This window comes from Ambystoma mexicanum, chromosome 11 (genome assembly GCF_040938575.1).
Source record: "Ambystoma mexicanum isolate Mex_15411 chromosome 11, UKY_AmexF1_1, whole genome shotgun sequence".
Taxonomy (NCBI): Eukaryota; Metazoa; Chordata; class Amphibia; order Caudata; family Ambystomatidae; genus Ambystoma; species Ambystoma mexicanum.
The window spans coordinates 856132203-856146566 of record NC_090934.1 but is presented as its reverse complement, the minus strand read 5'-3'; the positions used below and the strand labels follow the sequence as shown (position 1 = coordinate 856146566).

The 14364-nt window shown below is 47.6% G+C and overlaps 1 protein-coding gene across 3 annotated transcripts in view; it reads left to right on the top strand.

The window, feature by feature from the left end:
- SYT7 (synaptotagmin 7) overlaps positions 1-14364 on the top strand; it is a 1118786-nt gene that overhangs the window by 740627 nt on the left and 363795 nt on the right. The gene's annotated exons all lie outside the window — the stretch shown is intronic.

Genomic DNA, 14364 nt, shown 5'->3' with positions numbered 1-14364 from the left:
TGGGCTTAGACCACGCAGAGCAACAGAGGTTTGAGTCCCAGATCCACACTTAGAAATCGAAGCTCAGGTATGGTATTAGGCACATAATAAAAAAACTATTAAATAAATAAATAAATAAAAATAAATAATTTCACATTCCATGGCATAGACACAGAACTCGCATTAGCAGCCTCGCAGAGCATGGGTATGGGTGACAGATCAGAAGCAGAGAGGCAGGTACGTGTCCCATAGCAAAGATAGCAGATATAGATACAAACTACCAGAAGGTGCACATATAGTATTTTAGATAAATAAATAAATAAAAATAAATAATGTCACATTCCATGGCATAGACACAGAACTCGCATTAGCAGCCTTGCAGAGCATGGGTATGGGTGACAGATCAGAAGCAGAGAGGCAGGTACGTGTCCCATAGCAAAGATAGCAGATATAGATACAAACTACCAGAAGGTGCACATATAGTATTTTAGATAAATAAATAAATAAAAATAAATAATGTCACATTCCATGGCATAGACACAGAACTCGCATTAGCAGCCTTGCAGAGCATGGGTATGGGTGACAGATCAGAAGCAGAGAGGCAGGTACGTGTCCCATAGCAAAGATAGCAGATATAGATACAAACTACCAGAAGGTGCACATATAGTATTTTAGACAAAGAATAGAAGAGGGGCGTGGTATTGCTGTTAGTGTGCAAACACACAAATGACTTTGTGGGGTGCGATGATCAGTGGTCACTACTATTATATCAAGTAACACTATTGCCTGTTAAACCACGAGTGAGTTTTTTGTAGAGTACCATGAGAACTAAATCACTCTTAAGGGCTGACAATTTTGATTTAGGGTCAGGAAAGTGTGACATGTTAAATGAGTTGCTCAGGATCACCCACTTTAGTTAAAGGGTCAAGCTGGGATTTGAGCTCATTGTGCAATTTCTGCACTTGACTAAACGTTTTTCAAATTCCTGTCACATAGCAAGGTGCACATATTTGTGAGTGTTGACTTTAATGAAGTGAATTAATACCCTGTTGTATACACCAGCCTTCGAAAGTAAGCAAATCACGTAATAACCCAACATTTAAAAAAAAACCTTCATAAACGCATGCCATGATAAAGGTGTATGAGTTTAGCTTACGTTTTTCAATCATCAAGGGAATTATACAAGTACCAGAATACTAATCGATGGGGGCCTAAACCAGCTGGTCCAGGTTTTTCCATGGTATTGAATTTTAAAGCTTTATATGCACCCAGCCCACAGACGCTTGGTGTGCAGAAGAGCGTTTAAAATTGTACAAAAAAGCAAACAGTTACTTTTTGTGACAAATAAGCAGACCTGAAAATAAGCTTGCCACGGGACAGTGACATTGGGCTGGCTATTTTCTCTCTATGACCCCTTTCACTCGAATAGCCTACATAAAAGGAGAATGCAGGCAATGGCCTAAACAATTTTACCAGAATGTGAGAGGACAAGCATTTTCAGAGAAGACAGCACAGTGCAAGTCGATAATTTGTCTAGGATCACTGCATCGTCTGGTGGTAAAGTTTGAATATGAGCCTCCACAATTTGGTGCCACAGTCTCAAACCTAGTTACTCAGCCACCTCTCCTAACATTTTTTGCTCTTAATTGGAGGCAGGTGGGGGTGGGGGGGCTCCTGCTCAATTTTACATCCCTGTTCAGGAGGAACAGAGCTCTAGAAGTGCACCATACTGATAACATGTTCGATTGTATAGCTATCACAGCTGACACAATCTAATGCGGGTACTGTGTTTGCTATCCACAAAGTATACACACGTCAATGTTTATCAACCTCAGCCATAGGAAAGGCAGAACCGGCCTTGCAAGCATTTGGTGATCAATACACAGAACTAGACTACACACCTGTGTTCACCCACCCACCACCAACCAATCACCCAACTCCCCACCCCATAAACTTGCACACTCAGACACACTGACTAACCATGTAACTCATTGAAAGACATCCACATCTCAAGATATTTCTCAGTCAGACCTCTCTTAACAAACAAATCCCTTTTATACCACAACAGAACCGGCAAGTCGTAAACCCAATCTTCCACAAGCAGCTTTTTATGTGTCTTCCACAGCCTCATTATTTGTTTGACAGCCACTATCGAGGATCCATCTACCATTGACTATTCCACCAGGCAACATTACATCTTCCGGTCTTTGATGATAACACAGACGACGAAGGAAGATGAGGAAAGGATATACCCATCACCAAGTCCAGTCTATCCAAGATATCCTTCCAATAATCACGCACCCTCGTACACTCCCACGGCATATGCCGGGAGGATAACTCAGCGGCAGCGTGCGCATCTTGGAAGCAAGACGACACGAAGCATCCCCGGATCCGCGCTTAGAAACCTCTTGGTGTTTAAGCGCGCTATAAATACGTAACTAAGACAAAAAAAAACACAATTAGCAGCTAACAAAAACAAACAATTCTTGTAACAGTGCCTCGATGCCTGCGGGCTGTGTGAGCGCTTTATATGTGGAAAAAAAAAAAATATGCAGTAAAGTACCGGGTTCTAACCACAAACCTTGCACAAATCATTATCCATCAAAGATGAAAACGCTACATGAGTTGTACTACAGTGAAAATACAAACACTATGCACGGGAGGATAGCTCAGCGGCAATGTGCTTGCCTTGGAAGCAAGACGACATGGAGCAACACAGGTTCGATCCCCCGGGTCTGTGCTTAGGAACCTCTGGGTATTAAGCGCAATATAAATAAATATCATATCATATGTCACTACAGTGAACACCAGAAGCATTGCATAATGAATTGATGTGAATGGAATGTGCTTGTCAGCGACACCTATGTATCCAGTTTATAGCCTCACAAGCGGACTATGAAACATCAGGCAACCGCGTGGGCCCCACACACACCCCTCCCCCAGCGTGCCACTTTTGCCCTCCTGCTTGAGGGCTGCTGCTCTCCTCGGTCTATTGATTTTCTATGCGGTTCTCATGCCCTGGAAGGTTTGCGGAGAGCATCTCCGTGCTGGAAAGGATATGAGATGGCTGCCAGCAGCTGAAAGCAGCCTGTGCTTATATGCGGGTTCTCCTCAGACATGCATCCTCCAGGCAGCTAAGTAGCACTGCCGTCGGGGTCGTGGAGGGTCGTGCAGAGCAGTGCTGCCTTGGCACTCCAGGCCCATGTCACTGCTCCCCCCTGTTTCCATTCGCAGCTGCCTTTGAGGGTTTTCAGACACAGTAACCTGCTACAGTCCTATGGAAATGGGCAGTTTCTAATGGCCTTTCTTTTTTGTTTTGTTTACCTTTTGGCAGCAACTGAGCACTTTGAGACACTGTAGAATGCCACAATTTTATTTAAATGTAATTGTTTTTTTATAATGCACCTAATACCATACCTGAGTTCGGTTTCTTAGCCCGGAAACGGGATTCGCACCTCTGTTGCTCTGCGTGGTCTTGCTTCCAAGACCAGCGTGTTGCTCAAAGGTGCAGCCTCCCTTCGTTTCCTGCCATAGAGTGTAGGCATTTGCACTGGCAGGAAAGGACATATGTTTCTTTTTTTGTTAAATAACACAACACCAACCCCAGCAGCCCAAGGAGGAGAATAGAATCCCAACCCACATTAATCAATCCAACAGCATTAGAACACCTACAGAGCTCGCTAGAATATAATGGTTAGAACCTGTAATCAATTAGAACGCTTACCAAGAGCGTTAGAACAGCACAAGGATCGCCTCACACAAACCTAAAACCGTCCCAGGCGTAACCCCTTCCCCCACCGTGATGAGATTGGGAGGACTCGCGAGTGGCACATTCAAACAGAGTTCTGAATGTTAGCATGTTAAACTCCATACAACCCACTAACAAAAAAACTCAGCATTGTTGCAGGCTTATCTCATGGAAAAATCTCACACAACCATCTCTCGCACAACAACCTGCACGCACTTCACAACACTGCAACAACACATAAGCCACACCAACAGCACACGAGAACTGACATCCATCCGATACTCGCACCAAAGCTCAGCACCCGGTGTATACCGAGTTGAAGCTGCCAAGAGAACACTACTCCTCTCACTATCCTACTCCTGCTTCACCTACTAACCCATCCCACCTTCTCGTTTGCAGATCCGCCAGAGCACCTGGGGACCAATCCCGTTGGTGACGGTGCGCGGTACAAATACCTTTAACATTTAACATTTTTAATATTTAACATACTATCGAGCAGGGGAGTTGCTAGGTCTGGAAAAGACCCGGGGCTAAGCTGATGCCAGAATTGTTGGGAGTGGGGACTAGCTAGTCTTTTGGCTGTAGCTCCTGAGATTCTATCCGGGGCTACAACGAAAAGAAAAGGGGCTATAGCCCCCTTAGCCCCCCCTAGCAACGCCCCTGCTATCGAGACAAAAAGGGCCTTTACAGCTGCTGCCAAGTGTTTTGAGACAGCGTAGAATTCTGTAATACTATATACAGGAGCGAGTTATAATGGCAGGAAATGACCTGGTATGTTCCTTTTGGTTTTGGTTTTTGTGTATTAGATATGTTTCAACAGAATAAAATGCCATTTGGTGCACTTTAGGAGAGCTCTCAGAAGCCTCTTGCAATGGGAAAGAAAGAGGCTGTTTGTAATGGCGGGAGAAGACAATCGAGGTTTCTTTTGACTGTGTCTGGATTTCTTTTTTTTAATGCTTCAGAATTTTTTTTTTAGAAATACTTTATTGGTTTTACAGCAAAAGGTTTCTATATGAACTAAATGTCCAGCTGTTTCGGAGCACTTCCAGACACAGCGCAGTGAAACCAGAGAGCAGTACTGTATATTGCTGTGCTGGAGACTGCATGTTCCCCTTCTGTGGAGATGCTGAGTTCACAGTGTCCCTGTCTGGAAGCTTTTGCTGTACTCGAGAATGCATAACCCCCTTGTGTTCGGGACATTGCCTAGGGTCTCGGCTCCTGTGTGCAGGATATTGTTTGGGGGTACATATCCCCCCTTCAATTAAAGACATTGCTGAAGCGCGTTGCACCTGTGTGCAGGATATTGCTGTGGTGGATGGAGAGTGGAAATCAGCCCATTGTGAAGGACATTTCTGAGTGCACAGAATCCATGTGTGCAAGAGATTGCTGTGTTTGAGAATAGATAACCCCCTTTTTGTACAAAACAGTGCTGATATGCTTTGATTCTGCGTGCAGGATCTTGCATTTCACCCCATCCGTGTAGGACATTGCTGAGAGCACCTGTTCCTGTGTGTGGAATCTTTCAACTTCCCCCATCTGTGCAGGACATTGCTGAGGGTGCGTCCTCCAGTGTGCAGGATATTGCAGTGTTGGAGAGTGTGTATTCCCCCATCTGTGCAGGAGATCGCTAACAGCACCTGTTGGTGTGTGTGGAATATTTAATATTCCCTCCATCTCTGCAGGACATTGCCGAGAGCACCTGCACCTGTGTGTGGGGTATTGCTGTGTTGGAGAGTGCAAGGGATTCGACCATCTGCACGGTGGGTGTGTGCTCGCATTGGCTTTTTTGAAATGTTTAATGATGGTAGATCAACCCCTGCAAAATGTGGGGGGCTAATCTCGCACACACGCACGACATACACATAGACCTGTGCACTCTGGGTAGACACAGACTACTAGAAACACTTGTGTACAGGCGCATTATAAATGCCATATCGTATCATATTATATATCATACAGGGTCAGCCCCCTGTCATAATTAATTGGGATATGACAGGGGGAGTATGTGATTCATCTGCAGAGGGGGAGGGCCAAACCTTCCCCCTGCCATGGCCAGCTAATACACTAGCAAAGGCTCCATGGATCCACCCTGTCCTTTTGTTGGGCCATGTAGCTGGTGGCAGCACGTTGCATACGAATCAGAAAGTAATTCAAACAAGCCCACATGGGGCCCTGCTACAGAGGCTAACAAAAGAGACAGGAAACCCCAACAACATTTCATATGCAACTGTGTTAACCTGATGCTACCTCCTGCGCTCAATATGGATGGACAGTGAACTGTCATGTCTGGGACTGCGTGTTTACAGTAGTCATCCCCGCAGGGGGACCGCATTCAGAAGGTATGAGTATGTGGTTTGACAGAGCCAGAAAGTCTGGTCTTGCTGCATCTTCAAGGGAGACTTTCTGCTTTAATCAGGAACCACAGAGAGCTCCTTTAACCAGAGGAACCCTTTGATCTACAACAGACATTAAGATGGGTGGGACTAAGGATTACATGTTTTTACCCCTTTACCTTTTCTGCTACAAAACCCTCTGGTTATGACCTCACGCATACAGCAGATTGTTGGTGCGGACCTAGGATTGGTTCATTAAGGTTGGCATAGCCTACACCAACCCCTGTGGCCCAATTGGCTTTAAAATAGGGCTGCGTCCCCATATTGGCTGATCATCTGAAGGCTTCACCAAAAGCAGAAGGAAGAACTCATCATCGGACCCTGGCTGAAGGTACAGTCTGCCTTACATCTTCCAATCTTCCACCAGTGAAGGAAAGCCAAAATATCCAAAGAGGGAAGCACAATCCCTCCCCTAAACCTCTCCCAGGGAACAGAGGAAGATGCTGAATCCAGAGGACTCTCCAGCTGCTCCAGAACAGGTACCCAGCCAGCACACAGCGTGCCCTGGCAGGCTCTGCAGCAAGCTTCCTAGGTGGGAAGTACCAGAAAGTGTCTGAACCCGAAACCAAGGACAAGGTAGCTGCCTGCAACACACTCCTCAGCTTTGGGCGTCTGTCTTAAAGGACAATACAAGCCCATTGAAGAAGCTAGGAGAAGTTCCTCGACAAGCATTTACCGCCATCCACCTTAAAGACAATTTTTGTTGAGCCAGTCGAGTTCCTCAAGCTGCAACCGACTGCAACGCCGACCGGTGTCAAGCCACAGTCCCTTAACGACATCTGAGACATCTCGACCAGTGCTTCAGAGCACCCTCAAGACCACTCAACCCCTTTGAGCACCAAGAACACCTACACTGCACAGTACGTTGTGGTTCTGTCCCCCTGGTCTTTCCTGGAAGGCCCCTGAAGACATATTAAGACCCATTGCTCCATTTGTGCTGAAGCCAAGTAACCTTAACTGTTGTGATTATTAACCATACTGACTACCCCCCTGTCAGTATCCAGAGTGCATCCCTTTTTCTTCTGTGAAACTGTCTATCCTCTGCAATCCTTTACAGGGTGGGTTGTATTTCGTAGTCTTGCTAGAACTGTATGTTGAATAATAATAAAGTAGATATTCGTATACAACCTTGACTGGACAGTGCCTCTTATCATTGGGTAATAATTGTATTTTGCTGTGTTGCAACTAATCAATGATCCACGACCTTTTGGTTTGTTTCCAAGTTGTTCCGATCCCTTCTGGTGTACTAGTTGTGCTGTGCTGATAGATGGTTTAGAAACCGATATTCATCCCGGAAGTTGATTTGTTGCAGAGAGTGCATTTTACCACATCTGTGCAGGACATTTCTGAGAGCCTGTGCTCCTGTGTCTATGTATTTCCCCCCTCTGTGCAAGGCATTAATGAGAGCAGATGGTTGTTGTGTGTTGGATATTGCAGTGTTGGAGAGTGCATATTCCCCCATCAGCTGGGAGCACCTGCTGCTGTGTGCAGGATCTTGCATATTCCCCCATCTGTGCAGGGCATTAATGAGAGCACATGCTCTTGTGTCTGGGATATTGCAGTGTTGGAGAGTGCATATTCCCCCATCTGGTGAGAGCAACTGCTCCTGTGTGTGTGATGTTGCATAGTGTCCTCTCTGTGCAGCAGATTGCTATGAGTGTGTGCTCCTCTGTGATGAATCAACTTCCGGGAAAACCAGTAGTTGAGGGATGAATAGTGATTTCTAAACCATCAATCAGACCCACACCTCTAGTACACCAGAAGGGATCCGAACAGATTGGAAACATAAGTCAATTATAAACCTCCTTGTCCAATTTTGGTAATGTGGACGGAATGGCCAGCTTATCTCCGAAAGGTCATGGATCATGGATCATTGGTTAGTTGCAACACAGTGAAAATACAATTATTACCCAATGAAAAAAGGGACTGTGCAGTCAAGGTTGTATAAAAATATCTACTTAATTATTATCACAACATACATTTTTATCAACCTACAAATACAACCCACCCTGTAAAGGAATGCAGAGAACAGAGAGTTTCAAAGAAGGAAAAAAAATGAACTCTGGATACTGACAGGAGGGTAGTCAGTAAAGTAATTAATCGCAATGGTTCAAGGATACTAGGTTTCAACATAAAGGGAGAAATGGGTCATTCAATGTCACTAAGGGCCTTCGGAGAAGCACTAGGGGGACAGAACCACAATGTACCTTGTGCCGTAGATGTGCATGGTCCTTGACATGGTCGAATCAGTTTCAGGGTGCTTGACAGCTTGACAGCTTCTGCGACAGAATTCAAGACGGGAGACAGCTATGGGTATCAGGCAGCAGGTAGTTTAGGTGAGCGAGGTTGGGCAGACGGCTGTAGGCTGGCCGATACAGTGGCTCAGGGTCAGGAATCATTGTCTCAGTGCTGTTAGTTGGTTCTGAAGCACTGGTCGAGGCGTCTCAGATGGTGTTAGCAACTGCAGCATAACAACAGTGAGCGGTACAATCGGTGGCAGCTCGAGGGGTCGAGATGTCGGTAGATGCTTGTAGATGCACTCATCCTAGCTTCTTTACTGGGCTTGTATCATCCTTTAAGGTGGACGACCCAAAGCTGAGTAGAGAGTCGCAGGCAGCTTTCTTGTCATTGATTTGGTTCAGAGATTCTCTAGCACTTCCCACCTAGGAAGCTTGCTTGCAGAGCCTAGCAGGGCATGCTGTGTGCTGACTGGATACAGGTTCTGGAGCTGCTGGAAGATCCTCTGTATTCAGAATCTCCCTCTGTTCCCTGGGAGATATTTGGGGATCTTGTTTCCCTCTTGGAGCACTTTACCTTCCTTCACTGCAGAAGATATAAGGAAACAGTACCTTCAGCCAGGGTCCAATGCAGAGTTCTTCTTGCTACTCATTGCAAAGTCTTCTGATGATCTGCCCAAAAGAGGGGTTCAACCCTCTTTTAAACCTCTTTTAAAGCCAAATGGACCACAGGAATTGGTGTAGGCTAATCCTACCCGGGTCCCCACCAACAATCTCCTGTATGCATGAGGTCATAACCAGAGTGCTTTGCAACAGAAAAGGTAAAGGGGTGAAAACATGTAAAAAGAAGACCCACCCTTCTTCCTGGCTGTTGTGGATCAAACTGTCTCTCTGGTCAGTGAAGCTCTCTGTGGTTCCTAATTAATGTGGAAGATCTCCCTTGAAGCTGCGGCGGGACCAGACTTTCTGTAGCCGTCAATCCTCATACTCGTACCTTCTGAATGGGGTCCCCCTGCGGGAATGACTACTGTAATACACGCAGTCCCAGGCATGACATTTCACTGTCCATTGACACTAAGGGTGGAAGCCGGCTTCACGTTGACACAGTGCATATCAGAGGTTTTTGGGGTTTCTTGTCTCCTTTGTTTACCTCTGCAGCCAGGCCCCATGTGGGCCAGTTTGAAGTGCACTCTATTACTATGTTAATTATGCTAATTGCTGCCACCATCTGCATAGATAAACAAAAGGAAAGGGTGGATCCATGGAGCCTTTGTTAGTTAATTAGGCTGGACATTGCAGGAGGACGTTTTTGGCACTCACCCCTTAATCTACCTGTCCAATCCCAATTAAATATGTCAGGGGAAACGCACAGGTCTATGTGTATGTCGTGCAGGCAGCATAGGAAAATGTGTGCAGATTAGCCCCACACATTTTCCAGATGTTGATCTACCATCATTCAATTTCAAATAAAATGTCAACAAAGCCCAGGTGAGCGCACAACAACCATGTGGATAGTGGAATGCCTCAGATCCTCTGTGCGGGATATTGCAGTGTTGGAGAGTGCATATTCCCACATCTCTTTAGTGGATTGCTGTGAGCACTTGTTCCTTTGTGCAGAAACTTTAATATTCCCCCATCTGTGCCTGGCATTGCTGAGAGCGCATGCACCTGTGTGCGAGATCTTGCATACTCCCCCCTCTGTGCAGGAGATTGCTGTGAGCACCTGCTCCAGTGTCTGGGATGTTACCCCATCTGGGAAGGACATTGCTGAAAGCGTGTGCTCCTGTGTGCGTGCTCTTGCACCCCCCAGCCTCCCACACCACCCCATCTGTGCAGGAGATTGCTGTGAGTGCGTGCTCCTGTGTGCAGGATCTTGCATATTCACCCCTCTGTGCAGGGCATTGCTGACCACACATGCTCTTATGTGTGGGATATTGCAGAGTTGGAGACTGCATATTCCCCCATATGTGCAGGACATTGCTTAGCGCACGTGCTCCTGTGTGCAGGATCTTGCATATTCCCCCCTCTGTGCAGGAGATTGCTGTGAGCACCTGCTCCAGTGTGTGGGATGTTGCCCCATCTGGGAAGGGCATTGCTGAAAGCGTGTGCTCCTGTGTGCGTGATCTTGCTCCCGACCCCCTCTGTGCAGGAGATTGATGTGAGTGGGATAGTGCAGTGCTGGAGAGTGCATATTCCCCCATCTGTGCAGGACATTGCTTAGGGCATGTGCTCCTGTGTGAAGGATCTCACATATTCCCCCATCTGTGCAGGGCATTAAGGAAAGCAGCTTTTGTGTGTGGGATATTGAGTGCATACTCCCGCATCTGCTGAGAGCACCTGCTCCTGGGATGTGATCTTGCATTCCCCCCCCCGTGCAGGAGATTGCTGTGAGTGTGTGCTCCCGTGTGTGTGATCTTCCATACCCCCCAAACCTCCTCTGTTCAGGAGATTGCTGTGAGCACCTGCTCCAGTGTGTGGGATGTTGCCCCATCTGGGAAGGGCATTGCTGAAAGCGTGTGCTCCTGTGTGCGTGATCTTGCTCCCGACCCCCTCTGTGCAGGAGATTGATGTGAGTGGGATAGTGCAGTGCTGGAGAGTGCATATTCCCCCATCTGTGCAGGACATTGCTTAGGGCATGTGCTCCTGTGTGAAGGATCTCACATATTCCCCCATCTGTGCAGGGCATTAAGGAAAGCAGCTTTTGTGTGTGGGATATTGAGTGCATACTCCCGCATCTGCTGAGAGCACCTGCTCCTGGGATGTGATCTTGCATCCCCCCCCCCCCGTGCAGGAGATTGCTGTGAGTGTGTGCTCCCGTGTGTGTGATCTTCCATACCCCCCAAACCTCCTCTGTTCAGGAGATTGTTGCGAGCGCCTGCTCCAGTGTGCGGGATCTTTCATGTTGCCCCATCTGTGCAGGACATTGCTGGGAGGTGGTGCTCCTGTGTGTGGGATATTGCAGTGTTGGAGAGTGCATATTGCCCCATCTGGTGAGAGTACCTGCTCCTGTGTGTGTGATGTTGCATATTCCATCCTCAGTATAGGACACTGTTGAGAGCACATGCTCCTGTGTGCAGGATCTTGCATGTTTGAAGAGTGCATATTCGCCAATCTGTGCAGGACATTGCTGACAGCATGTACTCGTGTGTGTGGGGTATTGCATAATCCCCCGATCTCTCCAGGACATTGCTGCTCCATTGCTGAGAGCACGTGCTCGTGTGTGCTAGATATCGCAGTGTTCGAGAGTGCATATTCCCCTTTCTGTCCAGGATATTGCTGAGACCACGTTCTCCTGTGTGTGGTATGTTGCAGTGTTGAAGAGTGCATATTCACGGATCTGTGCAGGACATTGCTGACAGCATGTAGTTGTGTGTACAGGGTAGACATTGCTGACAGCATGTAGTCGTGTGTACGGGGTATTGCATATTCCCCCGAACTCTCCAAGACATTTCTGCCCCATTGTTGAGAGCATGCACTTGTGTGGGGTACTGCATATTCCCCCGATCTCTCTGTCCAGGATATTGCTGCTCCATTGCTGAGAGCACGTGCTCCTGTGCGCTAGATATCGCAGTGTTGGAGAGTGCATAGTCCCCTCGTCTGTGCAGGACATTGCTGAGAACGCCTCCGGAACATTTCTGTGTTGCAGAGTGCCACAATGTTGCCCATTCAATGCAGAAGATTGCCCAGTGCCCTGGATCCCAGTGGGCAGGCCTTTGCTTGCAGAGTTGTTCCAATTCCCCTGGTTCGTGGCTCTGTGGTGGGATCTCTGACTCCGCGGACTCCGCGGGAGTGGGATATGAATATGCAGAGCGCGGCTCCTCTCGTTGCATAGCCCACTGGGGCGCTTGGTGATTCAGCGCTGTGTTGCACCTTGGCCTCCCTGCTGGAAAACTAATCCCGGGGATTAATTCAATGCCAGGGACAGACAGCATTCACCAGGGATATCTGCCCTGTACCCTGCATGCATATGAGGGGCTGGATCGTAGAAACTAGATTGCCATGATCAATATAGTTGGCAAAGCATTGAGGGCATGCATGGAGCTTCTGCTTCCCCATGGGAGTGCACAGTTTTTGCCTTGCACTTGGATTTGAAAGTGATGGAGGGGCCCCCCCTATGTTTAGCTGAGTCTGGGGTGCTACTTGCTGTCCAGTGCTGAGATTTTAAGCTGCGGGTGTCTGACGAATCAAATTCCGGTGTACCAGTGGTCCAGGGGAGAATATCGGTTTCTAACCATCAATCAGCCCCACAACTCTAATACGCCATAATGGATCCTAACAGGTTGGAATAAACAAGCATGCAATTAAAATTATAAACATCCTTGTCCAATTTGGTAACGTGGATGGAACGGCAGGCATATCTCCTCTAAAGGTTGTGGTCCGTTGGTTAGTTGCATCACCGTTAGTACTGCTGAATGATAGGCGATATAAACTTTTGTGGAAGTCAAAATCATTGACCAAATCGTCCCCCCTCACTTAATGCACCTAGGTGTTACCACTGCCGGCTGATGGTGGAAGGCTTCCTGGGTCAAAAATTAGATTCAGACTTTTGTCATGGGCACCATCGATGGGCATTGCCGTCCAGCACCCAGGAGCACTTCCTTTACATTACCCCATGTTAATAGGAACAGCACGTTGGGCAGAGGATCCCCAAGTACATTCAAAGTCCAACCTCGCTCTCTGGGCCTTTCACTGCCATGCTTCTTACCCCTGTTGACTAAAATAGGGCGCTGTGTGGAACCTGCTTCCCCAGGCTTCAGGCACTTATCCTGGCTCACAGCACCGCAGGGTGGCAAAAAAGCCTGAGAATTGAAGAGGGCAGAGTCTTTGTCTGGTTTCGAGTCCATACCTGGTGTGGAGCACTCACAGGAGTACAATTGGTAAGAAGAGGGGGGCGTCTAAATACGTTGCCCACCCATCTCGTGGGGAACAATGGAGACTCGAAGTGGGAAGAACAGAGCACAAAGGGTAGCTGGGGGTCTGACAGGAAGCCGCTGAGACATAGGGAGGGCACGACTAGAAGCACTGCTAAGGCGGGACTGGCTGGAGTGGTGCTGAGGGACAGTGGAGCATAAGCAAGGGGAAAGAACCGGTGGGAGGCAAACACATCTGCGGGATGCATCCCGGACCTGTGGGCCCGACCACTAAAGAGGAGCGATGGATCGGAAGCAGGGAATAGCCTGTCGATGATGGAGGGAGCTCCCGGAGGCGTACACCCTAAACCCAAGTGAGAAAATTGAGTGGAGACGAAGGACCCAAGAGGGACACCAACCAGAGAGGACATTGATACATGGGTGCCAAAAAGAGATACTAGGTTCTGCAAACTCAAGCGCGAGTCCCTATAGTGCTCTGAGCATGACAAACTCATACAACGATGCATGCTGAGAATGTGAGTGCCAGTTCTTAGCGCACACGGAGAAAGACAAACCGACGCTGTCTGGCAACTTGAATGCCAGTTCCTAGAGAGCACTGAGATAGACACATGGTTTAGAGACGCTGCATGCTGGGAATTCAAGAGCAAGTTCGTAGAGCTCAACAAGCAAGAAACTGATAAGTCATGCTGCCTGCTGGGAATTAAGTCACATATTCCTAAAGCATATTGAGAAAGACAAATTGAACGATTCCATTCCATGTTAGGAACAGGAGTTGGGACTCCTTAAGCAGGGAGGATAGCTCAGGGGCAACGTGCTCGCCTTGGAAGCAAGACGACATGGAGCACCACAGGTTCGATCCCCGGCTCGGCGCTTAGAAACCTCTGGGTATTAAGCAAGTTATAAATAACCAATCATACCATATCTTGGATCCATTAACAGATTGTATTGCATTCTGGGTTTAGGAGTCATGGGTCTTCAAGCTGTTTGGAAAAAGGATATTGAAGGGTCTTCATGTAGTCTGGAGCCAGAGCTCCTCAGACATTTTGTGAAAGAGACATTGAAACCAAAAAAGGAAGACCAACCATGACTCTAACCCAGGGGTGTCCAACACAAGGCCAGTGGGCCGGATCAGGCCC